Raw genomic sequence first — 16,680 nt, 5'->3', positions numbered from 1 at the left:
TGGAATCCAATATCTAATCGCCGATTTTTAGCGAGTCCACACGCCAGGGTGGTCGGGGTCCAATGCAGCCCCGGCCAGGCCCAGGCCCCTTGGACTGGGCCACAGGAGGACACAGAGGAGGGTCCCGGCCCCCACGGTCGCGTTGCCGGCAGTTCTCCAAGGGCTTGGGCGTTTTCCAGAGGTAGGAGATGGAGGGGACTGATTTCTTCAGCGCCCCACAAACCACGCCACCCCACCCATGGGACACATCCCTAGAGAGAGAGAGAGACGCCCCATACACTCGCTCCCCTCCCCCATGCGCTGTGCCCCAGCCCGGGCCCGGGGGAATAGGCGGCAGCCCACCCACAGGGTGGGGGGCGCAGCTGAAAGGGGTTGTCGGGGATGGCGGCCCCTGCCTGGGGTCAAAGGGCGGGCGACCCGCGCGTGCGCAATCGGCGGCGGCGGCGGCGGCGGCGGCGGCCACGAGCTGGGGGTGGGCCAGGCGAGGAGAGGAAGGGGGCTGGAAGGTCTCCACCTTGGCGAGTCCAGCCGTGGAGGCGCATCTTGTGTGAGTGTGAGTGAGTGAGTGTGAGTGTGAGTGTGTGTGTGTGTGTGTGTGTGTGTGTGTGTATAGAGAGACAGCCCCCCACCCCGGCCCGCCGCTCCCTGCCCGCCCCGCCCCGCCCCGCCCCGCCCCGCCTGTCACCCCCGTCCCTCGGAGCCCGCCGGACCCGGCCGGTGAACTCAACAGGCCCGGCCCGGTGCGGGTCAGCGCCGGCGCGGGGCCTGGGGCGGGGGGAGGAGGCGGCGGGGAAGCGCAGAGAGGCTCGGCTTCTTGAGCGGGGCAGGGGCGCCCTCCGCCGTCTAGGGCCACACCACCCTGAACGCGCCCGATCTCGTCTGGTCTCGGAAGCTAAGCAGGGTCGGGCCTGGTTAGTACTTGGATGGGAGACCGCCTGGGAATACCGGGTGCCGTAGGCTTCTTCTTTTTTTTTTTTTGTTTTGCCTCTTGTTCTGTCCCCTTTCTGGGAGCGAGTCGGCGGCCCGGGGTGGGGTCACCCCCACCCTCAGCGCCCGCCGCGGTGCCTGGCGCCCCAGCCCGCACCGTGGGGCCTCCTCTTGTCCCAAGCCGCGACACCGCCGTCACGCGGCAGCATGCGTGGCTTCTGGACTGTCAGGTCTCAGACCAAAGGTCTGCTCTGTGGGAACCGACACGCTGGAGGAAACCTTGAGAGTCTGAGAGGGGAGGGAGTTCCAGAAGAAGGCCAGGATGTCATTTTGAGGGAGTATGTGACCAGAACTCGTCCCGTTGCTTTTGGGGTTCTATGGGCTACACGTAGGAATCTTTGGTGGTGGCACCTGATGTTGGGGGATCCGGAGTCACACCCAGACCTGCTCCACAGGCCTCCTTTTACTTTTCTCTTCGGATTCATTATGTTTAAAAAGTGTCTCTTATCTCTATGATTGCATTTTCTTTTCTCTCTCTTTTCAAGCAGATGATGGGAGTCCAAGTATTAAGGTGACATGTGTTGCCCGTGCCCCCCTCCCCCCTGTGTTCTTATTCATTTACCTCTGATGTTGTTCCAGCGTATTGTGGGGGTACCAATGTTAAGGTCGGGTACGTTGCCCTCTCCCAGCCTCCCCCCTCGGGTCAGAGCCTCAAGTGCGCCCATCCCCCAGTCGGTGCGCACCCACCCCGTTCCTAATGGAGGTGTATGCCCATCCCCTCCCCCCACCCGCCCGACACCCACCCGATGAAGGTGATTCCTCTGTGTCCACTTAGGTGTCCATCGGTTCGTACCCATTTGCTGGTGAGCGCGAGCACGTGGTGCTCGTGTGTCCATTCTTGGGCTACCTGGCTTACTGGAACGGGTTCCAGCTCTGGCCAGGAGAACCACGAGAGGTGCCCTCTCACCGCTGCTCCTCCTAGCTGAATAGCACTCCGTGGTGTCCACGCGCCACATTTCATTTACGCACTCGTGGGTCGATGGGCACTCGGGTCGCTTCCAGGTCTTTGCGATTGTGACTTGTGCCCTGACTCTAACCCTAACCCTTACCCAGCCCGTCTCCTCCTCGGCCCCTGCCTGACTGACTCCTTCCCGCCCGGCCTGTCACCTGTCACCGTCCTCTGCCCCTGCCTGACACGCTCCTCCCCGCCCGGGCCGTCACCGTCCTCGGCCCCTGCCTGACGGGGCTCCTCCGTCGCCTGGGCCTTCCAAGGGCTTGGTGTGGACGCTGGTTCCAGGACGCCCTCCCAGGAACCCGGTAGCAGGGCGGCCGCAGCGTCTCGCGCCACCCAACCGTCCGCCGGCCGGCGGCCGGCGCTAAGTGGCCTGCGGGGGACGTGCCCCCACTGTGGGGCGGGCGCCCAGCCTGGTGTCTTCTCTGAGGCCCCGTGGCTGCTTTTCCCCCCCGCAAGGGGAGAGCCGCGGAGGTGGGGACCGCCTCCTCGTGGGGACGTACACCCAGCTCTCCACGTCGGATTCCGGGGCTCTCTGTCCTGCCAGAAGGCCCAGCTGGCCTGCGGGTCCTTAGAGTGGCAAAAACATCCGAAAACTGAGATTGAGGGTCCGGTGGTTGTCTGCACTTTTGTGCTGGGCACCCCAGGGAGGCCCGGGGGCTGGCTGGACAACGCGGTCTGCTGGGCAGGGGGGGGGTTTGGAGGAGCAACTGATGCCCTTTGCACTTTGGGTAGCAAGTGTCTGAGGTGTCTCTGAGCCCTGCGCCATGTCGGGGGGTGGGGTGGGGGGGTGGGAGGTCGGGGGGGGGTGGAGGAGCAGGAGGAGGAGGAGGAGGAGGTGGGAAGGGCCGTGGCCTGCAGTCGTGTTCCCGGGGTGGCTTCTTCCACAGGCTGCTTGGCCTGGGCTCCCTGCACCTGGGCCTTTGGAGGACTGGCCCTGTGCTTGCCAACGCTTCCCCTGCAGGGACCCAGAGCTGGGAGGTTGCATCTCTCAGCCCTGGGTCGGGCAGAGCCCCAGCGGGCCATGCCCACAACCTCTCTCAGCACGGGTCCCCCAGAAGGCTCCTTTGGGACCAGGATTCTCTTGCGGGTGACTCTTTAAGGTCTGGCCCCTGGATGGAGGGGCACCAGGAGTAGAGGAGCAGGAAGGGGAAGGGGGTGGCCATGCGAGGGGACACTTTCAGGCCAAGTCCCAGCTTCAGCCTGATCCTCCTGGGAACCCCGGGGTGTACGTCACACCTCCTGGTTGTCCCGCTCTGAGACAAGGGCTCTGAGACAAGGAGCCGGGCTTCGCATTCCCCCAGCAGCCAGTCGTGGGCTGAGGACACCTGGGGCGTTGGGAACTCCCTGGCTTCTCCTTGGCTTAACATCTGGAGCTGCTTGTGAATCGTGCCGCCACACACACCCGAGTGCAGGTGTCTTCTGCACAGACTGCGGGCCTCGCTCTTCTGAATGCCGCTAGCTCGCCACCCACCCACGGGTGAACCTGGTCAGGGTACTTTCTCTCGGGGGCAGACTCTGATCCTGGCGGGCTACCGGTGTTTCTGTTTGCTCGTTTCTTTCTTCCATTTCGGGAAAGGCTTCCTTACTGGGTGTGGAAATCTCCTATGCCTTTCCTCGCCTATTCTGTCAGCTTTAAAATTCTCTTTCAGTTGCCACCCTCACAGATGGATTAGGAAACTCTTTCCGGTGCACTCATTAGTGAAATGACCTCAATGAAGCTGGAATCCAATATCTAATCACCGATTTTTAGCGAGTCCACACGCCAGGGTGGTCGGGGTCCAATGCAGCCCCGGCCAGGCCCAGGCCCCTTGGACTGGGCCACAGGAGGACACAGAGGAGGGTCCCGGCCCCCACGGTCGCGTTGCCGGCAGTTCTCCAAGGGCTTGGGCGTTTTCCAGAGGTAGGAGATGGAGGGGACTGATTTCTTCAGCGCCCCACAAACCACGCCACCCCACCCATGGGACACATCCCTAGAGAGAGAGAGAGACGCCCCATACACTCGCTCCCCTCCCCCATGCGCTGTGCCCCAGCCCGGGCCCGGGGGAATAGGCGGCAGCCCACCCACAGGGTGGGGGGCGCAGCTGAAAGGGGTTGTCGGGGATGGCGGCCCCTGCCTGGGGTCAAAGGGCGGGCGACCCGCGCGTGCGCAATCGGCGGCGGCGGCGGCGGCGGCGGCGGCCACGAGCTGGGGGTGGGCCAGGCGAGGAGAGGAAGGGGGCTGGAAGGTCTCCACCTTGGCGAGTCCAGCCGTGGAGGCGCATCTTGTGTGAGTGTGAGTGAGTGAGTGTGAGTGTGAGTGTGTGTGTGTGTGTGTGTGTGTGTGTGTGTATAGAGAGACAGCCCCCCACCCCGGCCCGCCGCTCCCTGCCCGCCCCGCCCCGCCCCGCCCCGCCTGTCACCCCCGTCCCTCGGAGCCCGCCGGACCCGGCCGGTGAACTCAACAGGCCCGGCCCGGTGCGGGTCAGCGCCGGCGCGGGGCCTGGGGCGGGGGGAGGAGGCGGCGGGGAAGCGCAGAGAGGCTCGGCTTCTTGAGCGGGGCAGGGGCCACACCACCCTGAACGCGCCCGATCTCGTCTGGTCTCGGAAGCTAAGCAGGGTCGGGCCTGGTTAGTACTTGGATGGGAGACCGCCTGGGAATACCGGGTGCCGTAGGCTTCTTCTTTTTTTTTGTTTTGTTTTGCCTCTTGTTCTGTCCCCTTTCTGGGAGCGAGTCGGCGGCCCGGGGTGGGGGTCACCCCCACCCTCAGCGCCCGCCGCGGTGCCTGGCGCCCCAGCCCGCACCGTGGGGCCTCCTCTTGTCCCAAGCCGCGACACCGCCGTCACGCGGCAGCATGCGTGGCTTCTGGACTGTCAGGTCTCAGACCAAAGGTCTGCTCTGTGGGAACCGACACGCTGGAGGAAACCTTGAGAGTCTGAGAGGGGAGGGAGTTCCAGAAGAAGGCCAGGATGTCATTTTGAGGGAGTATGTGACCAGAACTCGTCCCGTTGCTTTTGGGGTTCTATGGGCTACACGTAGGAATCTTTGGTGGTGGCACCTGATGTTGGGGGATCCGGAGTCACACCCAGACCTGCTCCACAGGCCTCCTTTTACTTTTCTCTTCGGATTCATTATGTTTAAAAAGTGTCTCTTATCTCTATGATTGCATTTTCTTTTCTCTCTCTTTTCAAGCAGATGATGGGAGTCCAAGTATTAAGGTGACATGTGTTGCCCGTGCCCCCCTCCCCCCTGTGTTCTTATTCATTTACCTCTGATGTTGTTCCAGCGTATTGTGGGGGTACCAATGTTAAGGTCGGGTACGTTGCCCTCTCCCAGCCTCTCCCCTCGGGTCAGAGCCTCAAGTGCGCCCATCCCCCAGTCGGTGCGCACCCACCCCGTTCCTAATGGAGGTGTATGCCCATCCCCTCCCCCCACCCGCCCGACACCCACCCGATGAAGGTGATTCCTCTGTGTCCACTTAGGTGTCCATCGGTTCGTACCCATTTGCTGGTGAGCGCGAGCACGTGGTGCTCGTGTGTCCATTCTTGGGCTACCTGGCTTACTGGAACGAGTTCCAGCTCTGGCCAGGAGAACCACGAGAGGTGCCCTCTCACCGCTGCTCCTCCTAGCTGAATAGCACTCCGTGGTGTCCACGCGCCACATTTCATTTACGCACTCGTGGGTCGATGGGCACTCGGGTCGCTTCCAGGTCTTTGCGATTGTGACTTGTGCCCTGACTCTAACCCTAACCCTTACCCAGCCCGTCTCCTCCTCGGCCCCTGCCTGACTGACTCCTTCCCGCCCGGCCTGTCACCTGTCACCGTCCTCTGCCCCTGCCTGACACGCTCCTCCCCGCCCGGGCCGTCACCGTCCTCGGCCCCTGCCTGACGGGGCTCCTCCGTCGCCTGGGCCTTCCAAGGGCTTGGTGTGGACGCTGGTTCCAGGACGCCCTCCCAGGAACCCGGTAGCAGGGCGGCCGCAGCGTCTCGCGCCACCCAACCGTCCGCCGGCCGGCGGCCGGCGCTAAGTGGCCTGCGGGGGACGTGCCCCCACTGTGGGGCGGGCGCCCAGCCTGGTGTCTTCTCTGAGGCCCCGTGGCTGCTTTTCCCCCCCGCAAGGGGAGAGCCGCGGAGGTGGGGACCGCCTCCTCGTGGGGACGTACACCCAGCTCTCCACGTCGGATTCCGGGGCTCTCTGTCCTGCCAGAAGGCCCAGCTGGCCTGCGGGTCCTTAGAGTGGCAAAAACATCCGAAAACTGAGATTGAGGGTCCGGTGGTTGTCTGCACTTTTGTGCTGGGCACCCCAGGGAGGCCCGGGGGCTGGCTGGACAACGCGGTCTGCTGGGCAGGGGGGGAGTTTGGAGGAGCAACTGATGCCCTTTGCACTTTGGGTAGCAAGTGTCTGAGGTGTCTCTGAGCCCTGCGCCATGTCGGGGGGTGGGGTGGGGGGGTGGGAGGTCGGGGGGGGGTGGAGGAGCAGGAGGAGGAGGAGGAGGAGGTGGGAAGGGCCGTGGCCTGCAGTCGTGTTCCCGGGGTGGCTTCTTCCACAGGCTGCTTGGCCTGGGCTCCCTGCACCTGGGCCTTTGGAGGACTGGCCCTGTGCTTGCCAACGCTTCCCCTGCAGGGACCCAGAGCTGGGAGGTTGCATCTCTCAGCCCTGGGTCGGGCAGAGCCCCAGCGGGCCATGCCCACAACCTCTCTCAGCACGGGTCCCCCAGAAGGCTCCTTTGGGACCAGGATTCTCTTGCGGGTGACTCTTTAAGGTCTGGCCCCTGGATGGAGGGGCACCAGGAGTAGAGGAGCAGGAAGGGGAAGGGGGTGGCCATGCGAGGGGACACTTTCAGGCCAAGTCCCAGCTTCAGCCTGATCCTCCTGGGAACCCCGGGGTGTACGTCACACCTCCTGGTTGTCCCGCTCTGAGACAAGGGCTCTGAGACAAGGAGCCGGGCTTCGCATTCCCCCAGCAGCCAGTCGTGGGCTGAGGACACCTGGGGCGTTGGGAACTCCCTGGCTTCTCCTTGGCTTAACATCTGGAGCTGCTTGTGAATCGTGCCGCCACACACACCCGAGTGCAGGTGTCTTCTGCACAGACTGCGGGCCTCGCTCTTCTGAATGCCGCTAGCTCGCCACCCACCCACGGGTGAACCTGGTCAGGGTACTTTCTCTCGGGGGCAGACTCTGATCCTGGCGGGCTACCGGTGTTTCTGTTTGCTCGTTTCTTTCTTCCATTTCGGGAAAGGCTTCCTTACTGGGTGTGGAAATCTCCTATGCCTTTCCTCGCCTATTCTGTCAGCTTTAAAATTCTCTTTCAGTTGCCACCCTCACAGATGGATTAGGAAACTCTTTCCGGTGCACTCATTAGTGAAATGACCTCAATGAAGCTGGAATCCAATATCTAATCGCCGATTTTTAGCGAGTCCACACGCCAGGGTGGTCGGGGTCCAATGCAGCCCCGGCCAGGCCCAGGCCCCTTGGACTGGGCCACAGGAGGACACAGAGGAGGGTCCCGGCCCCCACGGTCGCGTTGCCGGCAGTTCTCCAAGGGCTTGGGCGTTTTCCAGAGGTAGGAGATGGAGGGGACTGATTTCTTCAGCGCCCCACAAACCACGCCACCCCACCCATGGGACACATCCCTAGAGAGAGAGAGAGACGCCCCATACACTCGCTCCCCTCCCCCATGCGCTGTGCCCCAGCCCGGGCCCGGGGGAATAGGCGGCAGCCCACCCACAGGGTGGGGGGCGCAGCTGAAAGGGGTTGTCGGGGATGGCGGCCCCTGCCTGTCGTCAAAGGGCGGGCGACCCGCGCGTGCGCAATCGGCGGCGGCGGCGGCAGCGGCGGCGGCGGCGGCCACGAGCTGGGGGTGGGCCAGGCGAGGAGAGGAAGGGGGCTGGAAGGTCTCCACCTTGGCGAGTCCAGCCGTGGAGGCGCATCTTGTGTGAGTGTGAGTGAGTGAGTGTGAGTGTGAGTGTGTGTGTGTGTGTGTGTGTGTGTGTGTGTATAGAGAGACAGCCCCCCACCCCGGCCCGCCGCTCCCTGCCCGCCCCGCCCCGCCCCGCCTGTCACCCCCGTCCCTCGGAGCCCGCCGGACCCGGCCGGTGAACTCAACAGGCCCGGCCCGGTGCGGGTCAGCGCCGGCGCGGGGCCTGGGGCGGGGGGAGGAGGCGGCGGGGAAGCGCAGAGAGGCTCGGCTTCTTGAGCGGGGCAGGGGCGCCCTCCGCCGTCTAGGGCCACACCACCCTGAACGCGCCCGATCTCGTCTGGTCTCGGAAGCTAAGCAGGGTCGGGCCTGGTTAGTACTTGGATGGGAGACCGCCTGGGAATACCGGGTGCCGTAGGCTTCTTCTTTTTTTTTTTTTTGTTTTGCCTCTTGTTCTGTCCCCTTTCTGGGAGCGAGTCGGCGGCCCGGGGTGGGGTCACCCCCACCCTCAGCGCCCGCCGCGGTGCCTGGCGCCCCAGCCCGCACCGTGGGGCCTCCTCTTGTCCCAAGCCGCGACACCGCCGTCACGCGGCAGCATGCGTGGCTTCTGGACTGTCAGGTCTCAGACCAAAGGTCTGCTCTGTGGGAACCGACACGCTGGAGGAAACCTTGAGAGTCTGAGAGGGGAGGGAGTTCCAGAAGAAGGCCAGGATGTCATTTTGAGGGAGTATGTGACCAGAACTCGTCCCGTTGCTTTTGGGGTTCTATGGGCTACACGTAGGAATCTTTGGTGGTGGCACCTGATGTTGGGGGATCCGGAGTCACACCCAGACCTGCTCCACAGGCCTCCTTTTACTTTTCTCTTCGGATTCATTATGTTTAAAAAGTGTCTCTTATCTCTATGATTGCATTTTCTTTTCTCTCTCTTTTCAAGCAGATGATGGGAGTCCAAGTATTAAGGTGACATGTGTTGCCCGTGCCCCCCTCCCCCCTGTGTTCTTATTCATTTACCTCTGATGTTGTTCCAGCGTATTGTGGGGGTACCAATGTTAAGGTCGGGTACGTTGCCCTCTCCCAGCCTCCCCCCTCGGGTCAGAGCCTCAAGTGCGCCCATCCCCCAGTCGGTGCGCACCCACCCCGTTCCTAATGGAGGTGTATGCCCATCCCCTCCCCCCACCCGCCCGACACCCACCCGATGAAGGTGATTCCTCTGTGTCCACTTAGGTGTCCATCGGTTCGTACCCATTTGCTGGTGAGCGCGAGCACGTGGTGCTCGTGTGTCCATTCTTGGGCTACCTGGCTTACTGGAACGGGTTCCAGCTCTGGCCAGGAGAACCACGAGAGGTGCCCTCTCACCGCTGCTCCTCCTAGCTGAATAGCACTCCGTGGTGTCCACGCGCCACATTTCATTTACGCACTCGTGGGTCGATGGGCACTCGGGTCGCTTCCAGGTCTTTGCGATTGTGACTTGTGCCCTGACTCTAACCCTAACCCTTACCCAGCCCGTCTCCTCCTCGGCCCCTGCCTGACTCCTTCCCGCCCGGCCTGTCACCTGTCACCGTCCTCTGCCCCTGCCTGACACGCTCCTCCCCGCCCGGGCCGTCACCGTCCTCGGCCCCTGCCTGACGGGGCTCCTCCGTCGCCTGGGCCTTCCAAGGGCTTGGTGTGGACGCTGGTTCCAGGACGCCCTCCCAGGAACCCGGTAGCAGGGCGGCCGCAGCGTCTCGCGCCACCCAACCGTCCGCCGGCCGGCGGCCGGCGCTAAGTGGCCTGCGGGGGACGTGCCCCCACTGTGGGGCGGGCGCCCAGCCTGGTGTCTTCTCTGAGGCCCCGTGGCTGCTTTTCCCCCCCGCAAGGGGAGAGCCGCGGAGGTGGGGACCGCCTCCTCGTGGGGACGTACACCCAGCTCTCCACGTCGGATTCCGGGGCTCTCTGTCCTGCCAGAAGGCCCAGCTGGCCTGCGGGTCCTTAGAGTGGCAAAAACATCCGAAAACTGAGATTGAGGGTCCGGTGGTTGTCTGCACTTTTGTGCTGGGCACCCCAGGGAGGCCCGGGGGCTGGCTGGACAACGCGGTCTGCTGGGCAGGGGGGGGGTTTGGAGGAGCAACTGATGCCCTTTGCACTTTGGGTAGCAAGTGTCTGAGGTGTCTCTGAGCCCTGCGCCATGTCGGGGGGTGGGGTGGGGGGGTGGGAGGTCGGGGGGGGGTGGAGGAGCAGGAGGAGGAGGAGGAGGAGGTGGGAAGGGCCGTGGCCTGCAGTCGTGTTCCCGGGGTGGCTTCTTCCACAGGCTGCTTGGCCTGGGCTCCCTGCACCTGGGCCTTTGGAGGACTGGCCCTGTGCTTGCCAACGCTTCCCCTGCAGGGACCCAGAGCTGGGAGGTTGCATCTCTCAGCCCTGGGTCGGGCAGAGCCCCAGCGGGCCATGCCCACAACCTCTCTCAGCACGGGTCCCCCAGAAGGCTCCTTTGGGACCAGGATTCTCTTGCGGGTGACTCTTTAAGGTCTGGCCCCTGGATGGAGGGGCACCAGGAGTAGAGGAGCAGGAAGGGGAAGGGGGTGGCCATGCGAGGGGACACTTTCAGGCCAAGTCCCAGCTTCAGCCTGATCCTCCTGGGAACCCCGGGGTGTACGTCACACCTCCTGGTTGTCCCGCTCTGAGACAAGGGCTCTGAGACAAGGAGCCGGGCTTCGCATTCCCCCAGCAGCCAGTCGTGGGCTGAGGACACCTGGGGCGTTGGGAACTCCCTGGCTTCTCCTTGGCTTAACATCTGGAGCTGCTTGTGAATCGTGCCGCCACACACACCCGAGTGCAGGTGTCTTCTGCACAGACTGCGGGCCTCGCTCTTCTGAATGCCGCTAGCTCGCCACCCACCCACGGGTGAACCTGGTCAGGGTACTTTCTCTCGGGGGCAGACTCTGATCCTGGCGGGCTACCGGTGTTTCTGTTTGCTCGTTTCTTTCTTCCATTTCGGGAAAGGCTTCCTTACTGGGTGTGGAAATCTCCTATGCCTTTCCTCGCCTATTCTGTCAGCTTTAAAATTCTCTTTCAGTTGCCACCCTCACAGATGGATTAGGAAACTCTTTCCGGTGCACTCATTAGTGAAATGACCTCAATGAAGCTGGAATCCAATATCTAATCGCCGATTTTTAGCGAGTCCACACGCCAGGGTGGTCGGGGTCCAATGCAGCCCCGGCCAGGCCCAGGCCCCTTGGACTGGGCCACAGGAGGACACAGAGGAGGGTCCCGGCCCCCACGGTCGCGTTGCCGGCAGTTCTCCAAGGGCTTGGGCGTTTTCCAGAGGTAGGAGATGGAGGGGACTGATTTCTTCAGCGCCCCACAAACCACGCCACCCCACCCATGGGACACATCCCTAGAGAGAGAGAGAGACGCCCCATACACTCGCTCCCCTCCCCCATGCGCTGTGCCCCAGCCCGGGCCCGGGGGAATAGGCGGCAGCCCACCCACAGGGTGGGGGGCGCAGCTGAAAGGGGTTGTCGGGGATGGCGGCCCCTGCCTGGGGTCAAAGGGCGGGCGACCCGCGCGTGCGCAATCGGCGGCGGCGGCGGCGGCGGCGGCCACGAGCTGGGGGTGGGCCAGGCGAGGAGAGGAAGGGGGCTGGAAGGTCTCCACCTTGGCGAGTCCAGCCGTGGAGGCGCATCTTGTGTGAGTGTGAGTGAGTGAGTGTGAGTGTGAGTGTGTGTGTGTGTGTGTGTGTGTGTGTGTGTGTATAGAGAGACAGCCCCCCACCCCGGCCCGCCGCTCCCTGCCCGCCCCGCCCCGCCCCGCCCCGCCTGTCACCCCCGTCCCTCGGAGCCCGCCGGACCCGGCCGGTGAACTCAACAGGCCCGGCCCGGTGCGGGTCAGCGCCGGCGCGGGGCCTGGGGCGGGGGGAGGAGGCGGCGGGGAAGCGCAGAGAGGCTCGGCTTCTTGAGCGGGGCAGGGGCGCCCTCCGCCGTCTAGGGCCACACCACCCTGAACGCGCCCGATCTCGTCTGGTCTCGGAAGCTAAGCAGGGTCGGGCCTGGTTAGTACTTGGATGGGAGACCGCCTGGGAATACCGGGTGCCGTAGGCTTCTTCTTTTTTTTTTTTTGTTTTGCCTCTTGTTCTGTCCCCTTTCTGGGAGCGAGTCGGCGGCCCGGGGTGGGGTCACCCCCACCCTCAGCGCCCGCCGCGGTGCCTGGCGCCCCAGCCCGCACCGTGGGGCCTCCTCTTGTCCCAAGCCGCGACACCGCCGTCACGCGGCAGCATGCGTGGCTTCTGGACTGTCAGGTCTCAGACCAAAGGTCTGCTCTGTGGGAACCGACACGCTGGAGGAAACCTTGAGAGTCTGAGAGGGGAGGGAGTTCCAGAAGAAGGCCAGGATGTCATTTTGAGGGAGTATGTGACCAGAACTCGTCCCGTTGCTTTTGGGGTTCTATGGGCTACACGTAGGAATCTTTGGTGGTGGCACCTGATGTTGGGGGATCCGGAGTCACACCCAGACCTGCTCCACAGGCCTCCTTTTACTTTTCTCTTCGGATTCATTATGTTTAAAAAGTGTCTCTTATCTCTATGATTGCATTTTCTTTTCTCTCTCTTTTCAAGCAGATGATGGGAGTCCAAGTATTAAGGTGACATGTGTTGCCCGTGCCCCCCTCCCCCCTGTGTTCTTATTCATTTACCTCTGATGTTGTTCCAGCGTATTGTGGGGGTACCAATGTTAAGGTCGGGTACGTTGCCCTCTCCCAGCCTCCCCCCTCGGGTCAGAGCCTCAAGTGCGCCCATCCCCCAGTCGGTGCGCACCCACCCCGTTCCTAATGGAGGTGTATGCCCATCCCCTCCCCCCACCCGCCCGACACCCACCCGATGAAGGTGATTCCTCTGTGTCCACTTAGGTGTCCATCGGTTCGTACCCATTTGCTGGTGAGCGCGAGCACGTGGTGCTCGTGTGTCCATTCTTGGGCTACCTGGCTTACTGGAACGGGTTCCAGCTCTGGCCAGGAGAACCACGAGAGGTGCCCTCTCACCGCTGCTCCTCCTAGCTGAATAGCACTCCGTGGTGTCCACGCGCCACATTTCATTTACGCACTCGTGGGTCGATGGGCACTCGGGTCGCTTCCAGGTCTTTGCGATTGTGACTTGTGCCCTGACTCTAACCCTAACCCTTACCCAGCCCGTCTCCTCCTCGGCCCCTGCCTGACTGACTCCTTCCCGCCCGGCCTGTCACCTGTCACCGTCCTCTGCCCCTGCCTGACACGCTCCTCCCCGCCCGGGCCGTCACCGTCCTCGGCCCCTGCCTGACGGGGCTCCTCCGTCGCCTGGGCCTTCCAAGGGCTTGGTGTGGACGCTGGTTCCAGGACGCCCTCCCAGGAACCCGGTAGCAGGGCGGCCGCAGCGTCTCGCGCCACCCAACCGTCCGCCGGCCGGCGGCCGGCGCTAAGTGGCCTGCGGGGGACGTGCCCCCACTGTGGGGCGGGCGCCCAGCCTGGTGTCTTCTCTGAGGCCCCGTGGCTGCTTTTCCCCCCCGCAAGGGGAGAGCCGCGGAGGTGGGGACCGCCTCCTCGTGGGGACGTACACCCAGCTCTCCACGTCGGATTCCGGGGCTCTCTGTCCTGCCAGAAGGCCCAGCTGGCCTGCGGGTCCTTAGAGTGGCAAAAACATCCGAAAACTGAGATTGAGGGTCCGGTGGTTGTCTGCACTTTTGTGCTGGGCACCCCAGGGAGGCCCGGGGGCTGGCTGGACAACGCGGTCTGCTGGGCAGGGGGGGGGTTTGGAGGAGCAACTGATGCCCTTTGCACTTTGGGTAGCAAGTGTCTGAGGTGTCTCTGAGCCCTGCGCCATGTCGGGGGGTGGGGTGGGGGGGTGGGAGGTCGGGGGGGGGTGGAGGAGCAGGAGGAGGAGGAGGAGGAGGTGGGAAGGGCCGTGGCCTGCAGTCGTGTTCCCGGGGTGGCTTCTTCCACAGGCTGCTTGGCCTGGGCTCCCTGCACCTGGGCCTTTGGAGGACTGGCCCTGTGCTTGCCAACGCTTCCCCTGCAGGGACCCAGAGCTGGGAGGTTGCATCTCTCAGCCCTGGGTCGGGCAGAGCCCCAGCGGGCCATGCCCACAACCTCTCTCAGCACGGGTCCCCCAGAAGGCTCCTTTGGGACCAGGATTCTCTTGCGGGTGACTCTTTAAGGTCTGGCCCCTGGATGGAGGGGCACCAGGAGTAGAGGAGCAGGAAGGGGAAGGGGGTGGCCATGCGAGGGGACACTTTCAGGCCAAGTCCCAGCTTCAGCCTGATCCTCCTGGGAACCCCGGGGTGTACGTCACACCTCCTGGTTGTCCCGCTCTGAGACAAGGGCTCTGAGACAAGGAGCCGGGCTTCGCATTCCCCCAGCAGCCAGTCGTGGGCTGAGGACACCTGGGGCGTTGGGAACTCCCTGGCTTCTCCTTGGCTTAACATCTGGAGCTGCTTGTGAATCGTGCCGCCACACACACCCGAGTGCAGGTGTCTTCTGCACAGACTGCGGGCCTCGCTCTTCTGAATGCCGCTAGCTCGCCACCCACCCACGGGTGAACCTGGTCAGGGTACTTTCTCTCGGGGGCAGACTCTGATCCTGGCGGGCTACCGGTGTTTCTGTTTGCTCGTTTCTTTCTTCCATTTCGGGAAAGGCTTCCTTACTGGGTGTGGAAATCTCCTATGCCTTTCCTCGCCTATTCTGTCAGCTTTAAAATTCTCTTTCAGTTGCCACCCTCACAGATGGATTAGGAAACTCTTTCCGGTGCACTCATTAGTGAAATGACCTCAATGAAGCTGGAATCCAATATCTAATCGCCGATTTTTAGCGAGTCCACACGCCAGGGTGGTCGGGGTCCAATGCAGCCCCGGCCAGGCCCAGGCCCCTTGGACTGGGCCACAGGAGGACACAGAGGAGGGTCCCGGCCCCCACGGTCGCGTTGCCGGCAGTTCTCCAAGGGCTTGGGCGTTTTCCAGAGGTAGGAGATGGAGGGGACTGATTTCTTCAGCGCCCCACAAACCACGCCACCCCACCCATGGGACACATCCCTAGAGAGAGAGAGAGACGCCCCATACACTCGCTCCCCTCCCCCATGCGCTGTGCCCCAGCCCGGGCCCGGGGGAATAGGCGGCAGCCCACCCACAGGGTGGGGGGCACAGCTGAAAGGGGTTGTCGGGGATGGCGGCCCCTGCCTGCGGTCAAAGGGCGGGCGACCCGCGCGTGCGCAATCGGCGGCGGCGGCGGCAGCGGCGGCGGCGGCGGCCACGAGCTGGGGGTGGGCCAGGCGAGGAGAGGAAGGGGGCTGGAAGGTCTCCACCTTGGCGAGTCCAGCCGTGGAGGCGCATCTTGTGTGAGTGTGAGTGAGTGAGTGTGAGTGTGTGTGTGTGTGTGTGTGTGTGTGTATAGAGAGACAGCCCCCCACCCCGGCCCGCCGCTCCCTGCCCGCCCCGCCCCGCCTGTCACCCCCGTCCCTCGGAGCCCGCCGGACCCGGCCGGTGAACTCAACAGGCCCGGCCCGGTGCGGGTCAGCGCCGGCGCGGGGCCTGGGGCGGGGGGAGGAGGCGGCGGGGAAGCGCAGAGAGGCTCGGCTTCTTGAGCGGGGCAGGGGCGCCCTCCGCCGTCTAGGGCCACACCACCCTGAACGCGCCCGATCTCGTCTGGTCTCGGAAGCTAAGCAGGGTCGGGCCTGGTTAGTACTTGGATGGGAGACCGCCTGGGAATACCGGGTGCCGTAGGCTTCTTCTTTTTTTTTTTTTTGTTTTGCCTCTTGTTCTGTCCCCTTTCTGGGAGCGAGTCGGCGGCCCGGGGTGGGGGTCACCCCCACCCTCAGCGCCCGCCGCGGTGCCTGGCGCCCCAGCCCGCACCGTGGGGCCTCCTCTTGTCCCAAGCCGCGACACCGCCGTCACGCGGCAGCATGCGTGGCTTCTGGACTGTCAGGTCTCAGACCAAAGGTCTGCTCTGTGGGAACCGACACGCTGGAGGAAACCTTGAGAGTCTGAGAGGGGAGGGAGTTCCAGAAGAAGGCCAGGATGTCATTTTGAGGGAGTATGTGACCAGAACTCGTCCCGTTGCTTTTGGGGTTCTATGGGCTACACGTAGGAATCTTTGGTGGTGGCACCTGATGTTGGGGGATCCGGAGTCACACCCAGACCTGCTCCACAGGCCTCCTTTTACTTTTCTCTTCGGATTCATTATGTTTAAAAAGTGTCTCTTATCTCTATGATTGCATTTTCTTTTCTCTCTCTTTTCAAGCAGATGATGGGAGTCCAAGTATTAAGGTGACATGTGTTGCCCGTGCCCCCCTCCCCCCTGTGTTCTTATTCATTTACCTCTGATGTTGTTCCAGCGTATTGTGGGGGTACCAATGTTAAGGTCGGGTACGTTGCCCTCTCCCAGCCTCCCCCCTCGGGTCAGAGCCTCAAGTGCGCCCATCCCCCAGTCGGTGCGCACCCACCCCGTTCCTAATGGAGGTGTATGCCCATCCCCTCCCCCCACCCGCCCGACACCCACCCGATGAAGGTGATTCCTCTGTGTCCACTTAGGTGTCCATCGGTTCGTACCCATTTGCTGGTGAGCGCGAGCACGTGGTGCTCGTGTGTCCATTCTTGGGCTACCTGGCTTACTGGAACGGGTTCCAGCTCTGGCCAGGAGAACCACGAGAGGTGCCCTCTCACCGCTGCTCCTCCTAGCTGAATAGCACTCCGTGGTGTCCACGCGCCACATTTCATTTACGCACTCGTGGGTCGATGGGCACTCGGGTCGCTTCCAGGTCTTTGCGATTGTGACTTGTGCCCTGACTCTAACCCTAACCCTTACCCAGCCCGTCTCCTCCTCGGCCCCTGCCTGACTGACTCCTTCCCGCCCGGCC

The 16,680-nt window shown here is 63.5% G+C and overlaps 5 non-coding genes across 5 annotated transcripts; all 5 read left to right on the top strand.

Moving 5' to 3' along the window:
• The first annotated feature begins 841 nt into the window (after positions 1–841).
• On the top strand, positions 842–960 carry LOC142867651 (5S ribosomal RNA). Its single transcript, XR_012917006.1, has one exon. It is a non-coding gene; the product is annotated as a 5S ribosomal RNA (ribosomal RNA).
• Positions 961–4,478: 3,518 nt separating this feature from the next.
• On the top strand, positions 4,479–4,597 carry LOC142867704 (5S ribosomal RNA). The gene has a single exon (XR_012917062.1). It is a non-coding gene; the product is annotated as a 5S ribosomal RNA (ribosomal RNA).
• Positions 4,598–8,137: 3,540 nt separating this feature from the next.
• LOC142867650 (5S ribosomal RNA) lies at positions 8,138–8,256 on the top strand. Its single transcript, XR_012917005.1, has one exon. It is a non-coding gene; the product is annotated as a 5S ribosomal RNA (ribosomal RNA).
• A 3,533-nt stretch (positions 8,257–11,789) lies between these two features.
• On the top strand, positions 11,790–11,908 carry LOC142867649 (5S ribosomal RNA). The gene has a single exon (XR_012917003.1). It is a non-coding gene; the product is annotated as a 5S ribosomal RNA (ribosomal RNA).
• A 3,523-nt stretch (positions 11,909–15,431) lies between these two features.
• On the top strand, positions 15,432–15,550 carry LOC142867648 (5S ribosomal RNA). The gene has a single exon (XR_012917002.1). It is a non-coding gene; the product is annotated as a 5S ribosomal RNA (ribosomal RNA).
• The last annotated feature ends 1,130 nt before the right edge of the window (positions 15,551–16,680 follow it).

Source organism: Microcebus murinus, unplaced genomic scaffold (genome assembly GCF_040939455.1).
Source record: "Microcebus murinus isolate Inina unplaced genomic scaffold, M.murinus_Inina_mat1.0 scaf019_hap2_Mmur4.0, whole genome shotgun sequence".
In the NCBI taxonomy this organism is placed as follows: Eukaryota; Metazoa; Chordata; class Mammalia; order Primates; family Cheirogaleidae; genus Microcebus; species Microcebus murinus.
Note: the sequence above shows the minus strand (reverse complement) of the source record. Positions and strands in the feature narration are given on the sequence as shown.